This window comes from Corylus avellana, chromosome 7 (genome assembly GCF_965113065.1).
Source record: "Corylus avellana chromosome 7, dhCorAvel1.hap1.2, whole genome shotgun sequence".
Classification (NCBI taxonomy): Eukaryota; Viridiplantae; Streptophyta; class Magnoliopsida; order Fagales; family Betulaceae; genus Corylus; species Corylus avellana.
In genome coordinates, this window is record NC_142496.1 from 22,255,045 (window position 1) to 22,268,792 (window position 13,748).

The 13,748-nt window shown below is 35.4% G+C and overlaps 1 pseudogene; it reads left to right on the plus strand.

Annotated features, from left to right (window-relative positions):
* The first annotated feature begins 2,272 nt into the window (after window positions 1-2,272).
* LOC132185087 (subtilisin-like protease SBT3 pseudogene) lies at window positions 2,273-4,581 on the plus strand (annotated as a pseudogene).
* The last annotated feature ends 9,167 nt before the right edge of the window (window positions 4,582-13,748 follow it).

Here is a 13,748-nt window from a genome sequence, read left to right on the forward strand (position 1 = left end):
TATATATATATATATATATATATTTCCTTTTGGCTCTTAGGGGTGGCCGAACCACTCCCAAACCGGCCGACCTGGGGTGGTTGAAGCCACCCCTAGAAACAGGAGTAGTCGAGTCACCTCCAAAGGCAAACTCTAATTTTTTTTTCATTTGGTCTTTAGGGTTGGCCGAACCACCTCAACGGTCATCAAGGTGGTTCGGCCACCCCCAGGCCAAACGGGGGTGGCTTAAGGCTTTTGGGGGTGGTTCGGCCACCCCTTGGCTGGCCATTGTGGGTGGCTTGAGCAACCCCCTAGCTAAAATGGGGGTGGCCTATAACCAAAATGGGGTGGGCAGCCACCCCAACTCTCCTTTTTTTTTTTTTTTTTTTTTTCATTGGGGTTACCGATATGCTAGAATCTAATAAAAATTCTATATTTTGCCCATAAAAATTTATGTGGCAAGATCTTACATCATCTTCTTTTTATTGTCTTTTTCTTTCAACAAAAAAGATGATGTGGCATCTTGCCATATAGACTTTTATGAGCAAAATATAGAGTTTTTATTAGATTCTAACATTTCTCTCTTTTTATTATTATTATTATTTTTTGCAGCATATGTGGCATCAAAAGCATACGTACCACCTATGATATATTGCCACATCATCTAGTTTACTGATTTAGCATTAGGACATGTGTCACCATTTTATAGGTGCTAACGTAGAAATCCGTTAAATATTTAAACAGATCATGAACGAAAGTACTAAGGGATGTCTTTTCAATATATATTCATATGTACTACTTGGAACACTTTTTGAAACCGCGAAGTCTATTCGATTTTTGGGCCTAATCACATGTACCAAAATTTTATTAAACCCTAAATATAAAGCCATGAAGACACGTTTTCGTAGGTTCATAGGTTGGATGGAAATTGCTAGATTTTGTCATTTGGTTAAAATAACAAAACAAAGAAGTGGAAGAATAATTCGTAGTATCAAGTTGGTTTGTACATCATTTCTTCTACGTATTGCTCGTCCTATAGAGTCGTTCAACAAAACTAATTAATTATTTATAGTGCTAATTTCTTTGGGGACAATAAACTCTTAAGAATTGCAATATTTTAGTAAAAGAGTCAGTCAATAACGCTTAATTTAAATGACGTTTCTTTTGTTTCTTTTGTTAGAATATTAAATAAGTAATTAGAATAAAAATAATATTTTTTATTTTTTTTATTAATGGGACAAATTTTTTATTTATGGCTTCAGGATCTCTTTAAACAAATCCTAGCCATTATTAACTGGAAATTCTCCAGTCCATTTTGGACTGGAGAGGATCCAGATCCCCATACATAAAGTATGGATTTTTATTGCAAAAGCCACGTTTTTTTTTTTTTTTTTTAATGTCATTCCACCCTTTCAAATGTTGGATAGCTTAAAGCACTAGTAGCAGTTTCCCAACAATTTTTCTTAAATTTAGGGAATAAAATTACTTTTTAATTTAGTATAAAAAAACACTTCACAATATATTTCATTATTTTTCCCTATATCAATAAAATACTATTTTTTACTCTTATCTTTATTATTTTTTCCTATATCAATTAAATACTTTTTTTTAAAAAAAAAAAAATCATTGCAACCTGTTCCAAGTTTCCAACGCCGCAAAGAGAATGAAAGAGGAGAGAGAATTGTTGGGGATGCGTGAAGGAGAGATGAGAGAGGAGAGAGAATGATTTGTTTATAATTTAATAAAGCATTATGTATCTACAGTGTTTTCCAATACATTGAGAAATATTGTAGATACCCCTTGGTGTAGGTTAAATATAAAGCTTCTGGTGTGTTTTTGTGATTTTTTTAAAATCTTTCTTAAACATATGAAATGAAATAGCATATATGGTATCTGCTACTAGTGCTCTAATAAATGAGTAAAGGACAATTTGTTATATCAATATATTCTTAAGATAGCATTTTTAAACGTTCTTAGAGTGCCAAGATTCTAGTAGGGTGATTTTCAGGTCTCACAATTTAACTGTTTAGCCTTTCCTTTATATGAATGGAAAGGTTTCTGAGTTTCCCATTCTGATGTGACTTAGCAAGTTGATTTCTTCAGAGAGTAATCTTTCCACATGCTAAAGAGAGGATCAATTTGACTTGGAAAAGGGGTTGGCTTTTAAATTATATATCTTTGCTTTTCATTTTCTGTATTGTCGTCACCAATTACTCACTATAAATAACATAAGCAAATCAAACACCCTTTATTCAAGTGTAGGCAAGCAATAATTTTGGTTGCTAAAGCAAGAATGGGGTCTGTTCAAAGGTTTCCTCTGTCATGCTTGTTTGTTCTAGTGTGGGTTTTCCTCTTTTTCCATGCTAAATCAGCATCAATCAATAGAAATACATATATTGTCCACATGGATAAGTCTCATATGCCCAAAGCCTTTACTAGTTATCATAATTGGTATCACTCCATCATTGATTCTCTCAGCTCTGCAAATCCTGCTCCATTAGCTGCCCATTTACCCTCATCATTCCTTATATATACCTATGATCATGCTCTTCATGGTTTTAGTGTTATCCTCTCTCCAGATGAACTGCAGGCTGTAAAGAAGTCTCCAGGCTTTATTTCTGCTTACAGAGACCAGATTGTCACACTGGATACAACCCATACCCCTGAATTCATCTCCCCCAATCCTAACACTGGCCTATGGTCTGTTTCAAATTTTGGCAAAGATGTTATTATTGGTGTTGTTGACTCTGGAATATGGCCAGAGAGTGAGAGCTTTAAAGATGATGGTATTTCCATGGAAGTTCCAGCCAGGTGGAATGGAACATGTGAGGTAGGACAAAGTTTCAATTCCTCCTTGTGTAACAATAAGCTTATAGGAGCTAGATATTTCAATAAGGGATTCATAATAGCAAATCCTCACAAGCCAGTTACAATGAACTCTGCTAGGGACACTATGGGACATGGGACTTATATTTCCTCTATAGCTGCTGGGAATTTCGTAAAGGGTGTCTCTTTTTTTGGTTATGCTGAAGGAATAGCAAAAGGTATGGCGCCCCATGCTAGGCTTGCCATTTACAAGGTTTTCTGGGATGAAAACAAAGGTTACATCTCTGATGTTTTTGCTGGCCTTGACAAGGCTATTGCAGATGGTGTTGATGTAATTTGCACATCTTATGGCAGTGATGATATTCCATTGGAAAACAACCCAATTGCAATAGCTTCATTTGCTGCTATTAACAAGGGTGTGCTGGTTTCAGCTTCAGCAGGAAATAAAGGCCCAACACTAGGAACTGTACACAATGCATTTCCATGGGTTTTAACTGCCACAGCGAGCTCCATCGATCGTTTGTTTACAGGAAGATTGATTCTCGGAAATGGATTAGTCATTGATGGATGGACCATGTTTCCAGGTAATGCCTCATTGCAAAACTTTCCATTGATTTACAATTTTTACCTCTCAGCATGCGACAACATGCTGCTATCTAGCAGCCCTCACGGCATTATCATATGCAATGTTGGATATCTTCCCTCTCAGATATCTTATATAACTGAGTCCAACCTGCTGGGAGCTGTATTAGTTGCCGACAACTCCCGATTATTTGAGACAGGGGGTGTTCCTTGTGCTTGTCTTGTAATTAGATCACAGGATGCACCTGTTTTGCTCAATTATACTAAATTTGGCCCTGAACCCTCGGCTAGCATGACATTCCAACTTACTCTTTTGGGGAAACAGCCTGCACCAATTGTGGCTAATTATGCTTCAAGGGGTCCTTCATCGAGCATTCCAAGCATCTTGAAGCCTGATATTATGACACCTGGGTCACTTGTTTTGGGTGCTTGGACGCCAGAAACATCTACAGCTCAAATCAAGTCAGATTTTCTTCATAGCGATTATAATATCAGGTATGGAACATCTGTTGCTTGCCCTCATGCTGCCGGGGTGGCTGCGCTTTTGAAACGCCTGCACCCAGATTGGGGTTCTGCAGCTATAAAGTCTGCCAGTATGACAACTGCAGAGCAATTTGATACTACTATAATCCCCATTAGAGAGTACAGCACTAGCATCAAACTTCGACCTGCTTCTCCTTTAGCCATGGGAGCCGGTCAGATTTCTCCGATTCAAGCATTTGACCCGGGTTTAATCTATGATATAACACCACAGGAATATGTGGATTTTCTATGCTCTACAAAGCTTGAATTGCAGCAGATAATGACCATCACCGGCTCAGATTACAATTGCATTAAAGCAAATCCTGATCTTAATTACCCATCATTTGTTGTCTTCTATTGTGACACAACAACGTTGGTGATAAAACAGTTTCGAAGGATTGTAACAAATGTTGGACGTGGCAACTCGACTTACAGGGCCATGGTGACGGCACCAAAGAATTCTGAAGTTAAGTGTTGCCTATGGAATTGGTTTTCAGAAATGAGAATGAGAAGCAGGCATACAGAATCATTATAAATTACCGGGGGGATGCAGAGGGAGAAGCTTCATTTGGTGAACTTGTTTGGGCTGAAGAGAATGGAAAACACACTGTGAGGAGTCCCATTGTGGTGTCACCTGTGGTTCATGCCGGTGACACTAGTTTATGTTACTAATAAATTAGAAAGTTTATTAGTATTGAGCAAATTAATCTACCATAATACTAGGTGAAGTTAGCTGACCGGTTAATCTAGAGGTTAGTTTAAGGTGGACAAACCAATCTACTTGTCAAAAGGGTGGTTCAGCAGCCCTGCCAGCCCCCAATTACCATGGTGGTTGCTTGCTACCCTTGTGGCGGTATAAGCTATCCCATCTTTCTCTCTCCTATGTGATGTTACAATCTGGACAATTTTATTTTAAATGAACAGAATAAATTAGAACTATTGCAGTAGCTTTTACCATGGTCGTTCATTTAAAATGATCAACATGGATCGCGATTGCACATAAAAGAGAGAAAGAACAAAAATTGTTGGCATGCAAGCCAAAAGGGTGGTTGTTGGGAAGGTCAAACCTCCCCCTTTTGCCATTAGAGTATAGTTCTGCCACCCGAAGCCGACCTTTAGGAATTGCAGAACCATCTCCTTAACCACATAGGTGGTTTGCTCCCCTTTCCTCCCCCCAATTGGCTTTGGGAAAGGGGGATCCCTATGGGCAATGAGGTAGCTTGGTCACTTCCCAAAGCTAGGTTGAGTTAGCCAAAGCAATGATCTTGCCAAATGAGGTGGTTCATCTTAATGATCTTGCCAATGAATGTCTCAAAGGCTAAAGCATGTTTGTTAGAGTTTTGCAAAACTCTTTTCATTTATCAAATGTTGAAAACTATTCTCAAATAAGTTATTCAAATAGATTTTCAAATGCGTCCCATTACTAACACATTTTTCAAAACAAATTATAAAACTCTTCCCAAAACACAAAATATTTTCCACAAAGTCTTTCTTTAAAAACAAAACACAAAATACTTCTAAAAAATAATTACCATAGACTTCTGGCACCCTTGCGATGGTTGTCGTCAACATCTAGCAACCCCATGATGGCAATCATTATCTCTCTACGACCCCACAATAGCTGCTATAAACTTTCAACCACTTTGCAAAGTGGTTGTCGTGAACTTTGGACGGCCATCATGAACTTTCGGTAGCCCTACATTGACTACCAAGCAAAAATGGAGCCAGAAAATATTATGGGCAGAGGCCAAGGCATAAGCTTAGAAAAAAAAAAAGGGTCAAGGCATAAATTTATTTATTTTTTATATTATCATCTAAAGTGGTGGTTTAATAACTCAAGGAAATACCCAAAGTGATTAGGTACACACTAGGGTATAAAATAGAAGAAAGAAAAAAAAAATAATAATAATAAAATAAAGACTTGAATTGAAAATCACACGAAGAAGAAGTGACAACTATGAGACGAGAACAGAGTGAGTTTAAGTTGCGTTTACGATAAAAACAAATTACTTTACACTACTTCTATGTTGCAAATTCCGTTTTTTTTTCATTTATTTTTCGTTTAGAAAATAAATCAGGAAGTAAACTCTAAATTTCAAATTTTATGGTTCTTGATTGTGGACTTGTGCTTGTTTAGCGTCAGAATGGTAAGAGATGTACAACAAAATGCTCAAAAAAGATAAAATTTAATGGGTATGGTCAAATATCAAAAGGGTAACCAACTTAATGGGTTATGGCCAAAAATAAGGTTATTACATTTTTTAATGGGTAAGGGCCAAAAGATTTGAGAATGAGTAATCAGCTTTTAGGTTTTAATAAGTATGGCTCAAAAGATTTTTTGGGTAAGAGCAATAGGGCCAAAAAACTTAGTGGGTGGGGTTGAAATTTTTATTGGGTAAGGCCAAAAATATTTATAAGTAGGGCCAAAATAAAATTGTGGGTAGGGACCAATTTTTATTCTTTCTGGCTTGGGTAAGGGCCAAGGACTTAAAAACTAAATTTTGACCTTAAACCTTTTTTTTTTTTTTTCCTTAAGAATTAAGGAGGGACCATAGCCTATACCAATCCTTCCTTTAGCCAAGCGCGAACAATGCAATGGCTACTACCAGGCAGACACTACCATGAAGTGTAAATTACTGTTTTTTTTTTTTTTTTTTTGGCTTTTATTGTGGGAGAATACTCTATAATTTTTTTTTTTTTTTTTTTTTTTTTTAAACTCTTTTCATTCTCAACTTTTACTCAAAAAAAAAAAAAAAACTTTTACTTTCTTTTTTTTTCCTCAAAACTCAAAATACTTTCTTAAAACTTTACCAATCACACCTAAAAGGCTAGCAGTCACGGGTTCATATTTGGAGATTTGACACTGCTTCTTCGAATTTCAGCATTAGAATTTAGAGCATATCAAGAGAAGAAAGTCGTGGAACTGTCGGAATTTTAGTGAAATTCGGGCAAAGTAAATCCAAGAGATCTTCGTATGGCAGTCACGTGGGGTACGTAGTAGGTTTGCTCAAAAAGTCAAAGAATCGTCTTTATTTCTTCACCGAGTCACATGCACGTTGTTCCTCATTTACTAGCAAACCTAACCTTCGCATTCAATGAGGCTCGAAGAATCATGAAAAAAACAAAGCTACAAATGACTTTGACGTTTAACACTGAACTAACAACATGTTCAACTCTGGTGGAGAGTGTCTATACGATTATGAAAAATCTAAAACGACTCCAAACGACACCTATTCAAATGTCTAGGTGATTCACAAATATTAAGCGGAATAAGATCTGACCTAACAATCAATAATCAATCAAATACAGATATGTAATGAAAATTAAGAACACAGATATTTGGTTACGAAGAGGAAACCATTTAGAGAACTCTCTAAATGTAAAACCTCTCCGGGGCAGCCAAACCCAGGAAATCAATCCACTATAAGAAGAATAAGGAATACAAGAAGAATTACAAAACCTTTGCAATTTACTCTTCCTTGTACACGACAAGCGACCCACTTGACTTCTACCGCAGTAGCCCTTTCCAGAACATCTGGCACAATCCTTCTACTTGATCTCCTTTACCGGAACTCCGGTAGACTTCGGTTGTATATGATTTGTGATGAAGACACAACCTTTAACTCTAAGAGAGACTAACCCTAACACTCAATATCTTAAACGCTCTCTTAGCACATGGAATTCTTATGTGGAATTCCTTACAATTTCGTGCATAACAGCTCTCTATATATAGACTACAAGAAAACCTAGTACTAGTTGAAATGGGAAGAAAAACTAGTTCTAGTTGGAATAGGATTCATCCAAATTTTCTTCCTTATCTTGCGAGACGATTTTGGCATAACTAACTTTCGAATTTTGAAAATCTTATTTCACAAAGATTTGTAGAATTTTGTATTAGCTTTCCAATGCCGCTGGTTTCACCTTAATCCGATTCTTGAGCCGAAAGTTATGGTCTGAATACTGATATATGTGCAGGATACGAAATTTAATCAAATCCTATTTTAACTCTAATTAAAGAATTCCGATTTGATTAAACTTAACCATATCATATAGGTTTTCTATTATGATTGGTTAAGCTTAACCACATCTTGTAGGTCTTCTCTTGACACAACACCTCGTGTATGCACTGCTGACTGGATTGCAGATGAATGTATTTTGTTATTGAATTTGGCAATTCAAAATCCAACAAACTCCCCCTTTGACAATTCTGTGACAAAATTTACAAGTTATATCTGAATAGATAACTCCTGTTTCCTGAAACACTCACAAAACATATTAAACGTATGTGGAATAGAAATACCCAATGTACCAATAATATAACAGATTTGAATAGAATATAATCATGAATAGCTCACCAAATCAGTTAAAACACAAAACAAATATCATTCATAGATGCAACAAGTATATCAAAATCAAAATCAAAATCATCTATGGTGTTCTATCTATCCCAATCTGCACTGTCTAAAACTTTCTCTCCCCCTTTTTGTCATGAATGGACAAAGGGCAGTAAAATACCAATAAGCCCAAGGAAAGTCAGAGAAACATAAACAAAATCAAAACTATGAATGCATAATGAGTGAAATGCAAGAGCATGATAAAAAACAATTCTCCCCCTTAGTGAATGACATAAAAAAAATGAAGAAAAAAGTCAAATTTTTTTTTTTTTTCCTCAATATAACAGTTGTTATATCAAATACACTCACATGATAAAACATAAAAGACTCATGTATTAAGCAATGATTATCTGGTAATATCTCAAAATGTCCAAAATATATATGAGAATAAAAAAATATGAAACAAAAGTTTTTTCAACACAAGCAAAGCAACATGTTCGACTCGACCCATGCTTGTGTGTTGTGTGTGAAAGCTAACTATCAAGTAAGTTTAAGAACTTATACGGTAATGGGATAGGCTAGCAAGCAAAAACTTAAATTACCTCATGGGAAGATTGACATGTATATCTAAACAAAAGTCAAACCTTGCTAGGGCCGTGTCACCCTCATCCAATACACTTCCCATGTAGTAGTAGCACATACTCAAACATTGTCCGGTAGTGACCGTTTCTTTCCACAATGAATATGGTCACAACTATTTCTATAGGGACAAGTTGAGCACAAATAAGACATAGTGAAATAGATTCCTTTTGGAATATGTTCATATGTTTTCTTGTTTCACTATTTTTTTCTTTGAGAATGTGTCTTTAATCATTTAGTGCTTAAACCAAATTAGAGGAATGCTGGAATTTTTAGGTCCTAGGTTCAACTAGCATTTGGTCAATTTGATAGACACAACTAGTCAATCTTCTTCATATGGTTGCCTAACATAACTCACCCTTAAGGCCAAATCCATACTCAATTTAAGCTTAAATGTGCACAAGAGTTCAAGCATAGGTAAAATGTACCATAGAAGCATAAGCTTAGGCCAAAAAAACAATCAGTCCATTAATAAATATTCATCCCATGTATAGTAAGCACATTTTGAGATATAAGGAATTGGATCCATGAAGTATACATGAGAAATTTATGGATTATCAAAGTGCATATGACAAAAATAAGGAGACAACCTAAAAACTATATTTTTGTCTTTTTGAATTTTTTTTTTTTAAATAAAATGCACAAAATTAATGCAATGCATATATATGCAAAACTGAAATTAAAAAAAAAAAAAACAAACAAAAACAAAAAAAAATAAATGCAATGCAATGCAATGAATGCTACATGCTTTAGGATATGAAGAAATATGCAAGACAACCAATCCTAAGCATGTTATGGACCACCTTACTTTAGGTGAGTTCACCACCACTCCCCCTCAAAGGGTGAATGGTATCGACCTTCCTAACCCAAACCTTCTTAACCCTAGGTACAGATTTGTGACTCTTGTCAAACTCATCTAACCTAGATAACACTCCCTTCATCATTATGCATAGTCCCTCAAAACCTTTCCTAGAATATGAATTCTCACTCTTATACTCACGAGGTCTCAACTTAAAACAGTTAGGTCGAATATGACCAACTTTTCTACAATGATGGTAGGTAGGGACAAATTTCGGAGAAACTTGTTTCATATGAGGAGGGATATACATATACTTAGATCTAGACAAACATGACTCTACACCACCTTTTTCTTTCTTAGGAGCAGCCTTTTTATTCCAAGGTCTTTGGGATTTCAACTTAGAACAATTTGGTCTAATATGACCAATAATCCCACAATGATGGCATGTAGGAACAAACTTTGCATGAGTTTGTTTCCTTGAAAGAGCCTTGAATTCGGGCTTCACACAAGTATTTATACAAGAAGTTTTGCCCTTATCCAAGCAAGCTATATTGGCTTTGACTTCTTCAACTTTCACATGCTTAACAAACAAAGTTTTTCTTTCAGAATTAGAAGCATGTGAAGTAGAGGCACCCAATTTATCAATAAGCATAGTATTTTCAGATTTCAAAGAGTCAATTAAGGCATGTGATTTAGACAAATTAATAACCAAAGACTCTTTCTCATGCTCAACATCATTAAGCTTTTTAAGGGAAATTTGATGATGATGAGTTAATTTAACAAATTTCTTAAAGAGCTTGTTATAGGCCATCTGAAGGTCAATCTCCTCATCAGAATCCATGCTAAGGGATTGAGGAGTATTCATAGCAAAGGAGTCAAGGATCTCACTCAGGAATTTAATCCAAACAAAGTGAACCCGCTCTGATACCAATTGAAAAATCTAAAACGACTCCAAACGACACCTATTCAAATGTCTAGGTGATTCACAAATATTAAGCGGAATAAGATCTGACCTAACAATCAATAATCAATCAAATACAGATATGTAATGAAAATCAAGAACACAGATATTTGGTTACGAAGAGGAAACCATTTAGAGAACTCTCTAAATGTAAAACCTCTCCGGGGCAGCCAAACCCAGGAAATCAATCCACTATAAGAAGAATAAGGAATACAAGAAGAATTACAAAACCTTTGCAATTTACTCTTCCTTGTACACGACAAGCGACCCACTTGACTTCTACCGCAGTAGCCCTTTCCAGAACATCTGGCACAATCCTTCTACTTGATCTCCTTTACCGGAACTCCGGTAGACTTCGGTTGTATATGATTTGTGATGAAAACACAACCTTTAACTCTAAGAGAGACTAACCCTAACACTCAATATCTTAAACGCTCTCTTAGCACATGGAATTCTTATGTGGAATTCCTTACAATTTCGTGCATAACAGCTCTCTATATATAGACTACAAGAAAACCTAGTACTAGTTGAAATGGGAAGAAAAACTAGTTCTAGTTGGAATAGGATTCATCCAAATTTTCTTCCTTATCTTGCGAGACGATTTTGGCATAGCTAACTTTCGAATTTTGAAAATTCACAAAGATTTGTAGAATTTTGTATTAGCTTTCCAATGCCGCTGGTTTCACCTTAATCTGATTCTTGAACCGAAAGTTATGGTCTGAATACTGATATATGTGCAGGATACGAAATTTAATCAAATCCTATTTTAACTCTAATTAAAGAATTCCGATTTGATTAAACTTAACCATATCATATAGGTTTTCTATTATGATTGGTTAAGCTTAACCACATCTTGTAGGTCTTCTCTTGACACAACACCTCGTGTATGCACTGCTGACTGGATTGCAGATGAATGTATTTTGTTACTGAATTTGGCAATTCAAAACCCAACAGATTACAACCAGGTTGTCGTCGTTTAAGCCTGAGCTTAAACCAATCATCCCAGAAAAAAGAGAAGGAAACGGACAAGAGCTTCACAAATGATGACCAACATGATATTGCCCAAAACAAAATCATCACCCTCGTGACAAAATGATGAAATTCATCATCAGTTGGAGAAGCAAACTCAGATCCCAAAAAACAATAATAACAGTAACGATAATAATTTATTTTTTTTAAGGAGCAAAAAGCAAGGATAATGAATACATTATAGTGAAAATTTTGATGAGCTTCATTCACCCGATTCAGAACTTCCTTTTCTTTCCTTCTTTGTTTCTGTCGTTTTGGCTGATTAAAACAGAGATATCACATATATTTTCCTCGTGGCAAGTAAACACAATATATGATTCTGCATGTGTGTGTATCCCGGCCCTGTCGGTTGCTTTATGTATTAATGTCGCACAAGATGCGGGGGCTAATGGAAGTTACAAATTAATGCTTTGAAGATCACCAATCTGTTAAAAGATGTAATGATTTTTAGGGTTTAATTTTGGGATTGGCATTCCTTTTTAGTAGGCTGTCCGAACTCGATTTGCTCGAGTTTGATTGGGGCTTTTTATAAACCCTAGTTCATAGTCAATGATGAAATTGGATATTTATCTGATAAAATTATAACATATTAATCATGATTATTTATCTTGATCATGAAAGTTGAGGTTTTTTATTGATATGTTAGTGTGGTTATAATGCAATGAACTATACCACATGAGTTGTTATTTTATAAATTACTATCAATTGAATAACTTAAACTAATGACTTTTAATTTTAAGAGGAATATATGTAAACTCAAATGTGACGTAAAGATCACTTTGATACGCTTAGGGGTAAGATCTTTCATATTCAAAATCTTGGTGTGTGATCATATATATGTAGCATTGTAAAAACACTGTTCTTCAATGTGAATATAATTAAGCCATTATCAACAGAAATACCAACTATATGGGTGGGAACTTACAATGAGGAATTTTCGATAATAAAAAATGCGTAAAAGCAGGGGGGGGGGGGGGGGGGGGGGGGGGGGGGCTATTCAAGTTCCAATTGTGATCAAGATGTTTTAATTTTGTGGAAGACCTGTAATAACTTGTTACTGAAAAAAAGAGAACTTCGTCAGACAAAGGATAGTACAAGGATAAGAACCTTCTTGTCCTATTTGTGGTTTAGAAGTGGACACTATTACTCATATTCTATACAAGTGTCCATCTGGCACTGGTGGCAAGAAAGATCAGGCTCGATTGGTAGAAACAAGGTGATTGTTGGGAGAAACTTCACCAATCCTTCTTAGTTGGTATGAAGTGCAAAAGAGTTGCTTTAAAAATTTCAAAAGGTTTCTGTAAGAGGGGATAATTGAAATTTAGTAAAGATTTAGGATTGCAACGAATTGTACTTAAAGGTTATGCATTGTTAATAATGCAAGCATAATAAGTTAAGAGTAGATATGAATAGTAGATAGAAGATACTCAAATTGTGTTAAATAGTATGCAAAAATTAGCCTATTGGTGATATTAAAAAGGCGCAAACTCAACAACCCATTATCTTGCAAAGGAAGGAGTGCGCACTTTCCTTATTTCATTCAAGTCATAATTGTAGGTGAATAACAAGTTGTTTATTCATAATTTTTAATGAAATACTTAGCCTTATCTCAACAATAAAAAAAGAAGCAAACAAGCATAGAAACAAACCAAGAAAGTCCACCGACATAGTCAAAACAATCTCCCAACACACAATAAAAAAATTATTGATACCCAATAAGCTAATATGACACAAGTCTCATACAATGCTGCGATCACCCACCTTCTTTTTATTTCCTTTGTAATTTTATTATAATATCGACATGAATGAGGAGAGAAGAAACAAAAACAAAGTAAACAACCACATAAATCGGCAAAACAAAATCTGGCCAAACTCAACATCTAATAATGACCCACAATTGACAATTCAAACTCATGATAATGGCAAGTTATTAATACAACTTAGACTACACATAGATCCGACCATCGCATAAACTAGCTAGATTCGCATTCAACAATAATTTCCTTAAATTAAAAAAGACAACAATAAGAGACGAAAAATTTAGTGGGAGTTTTACTGTTCTAGAAGTCCTAGTATG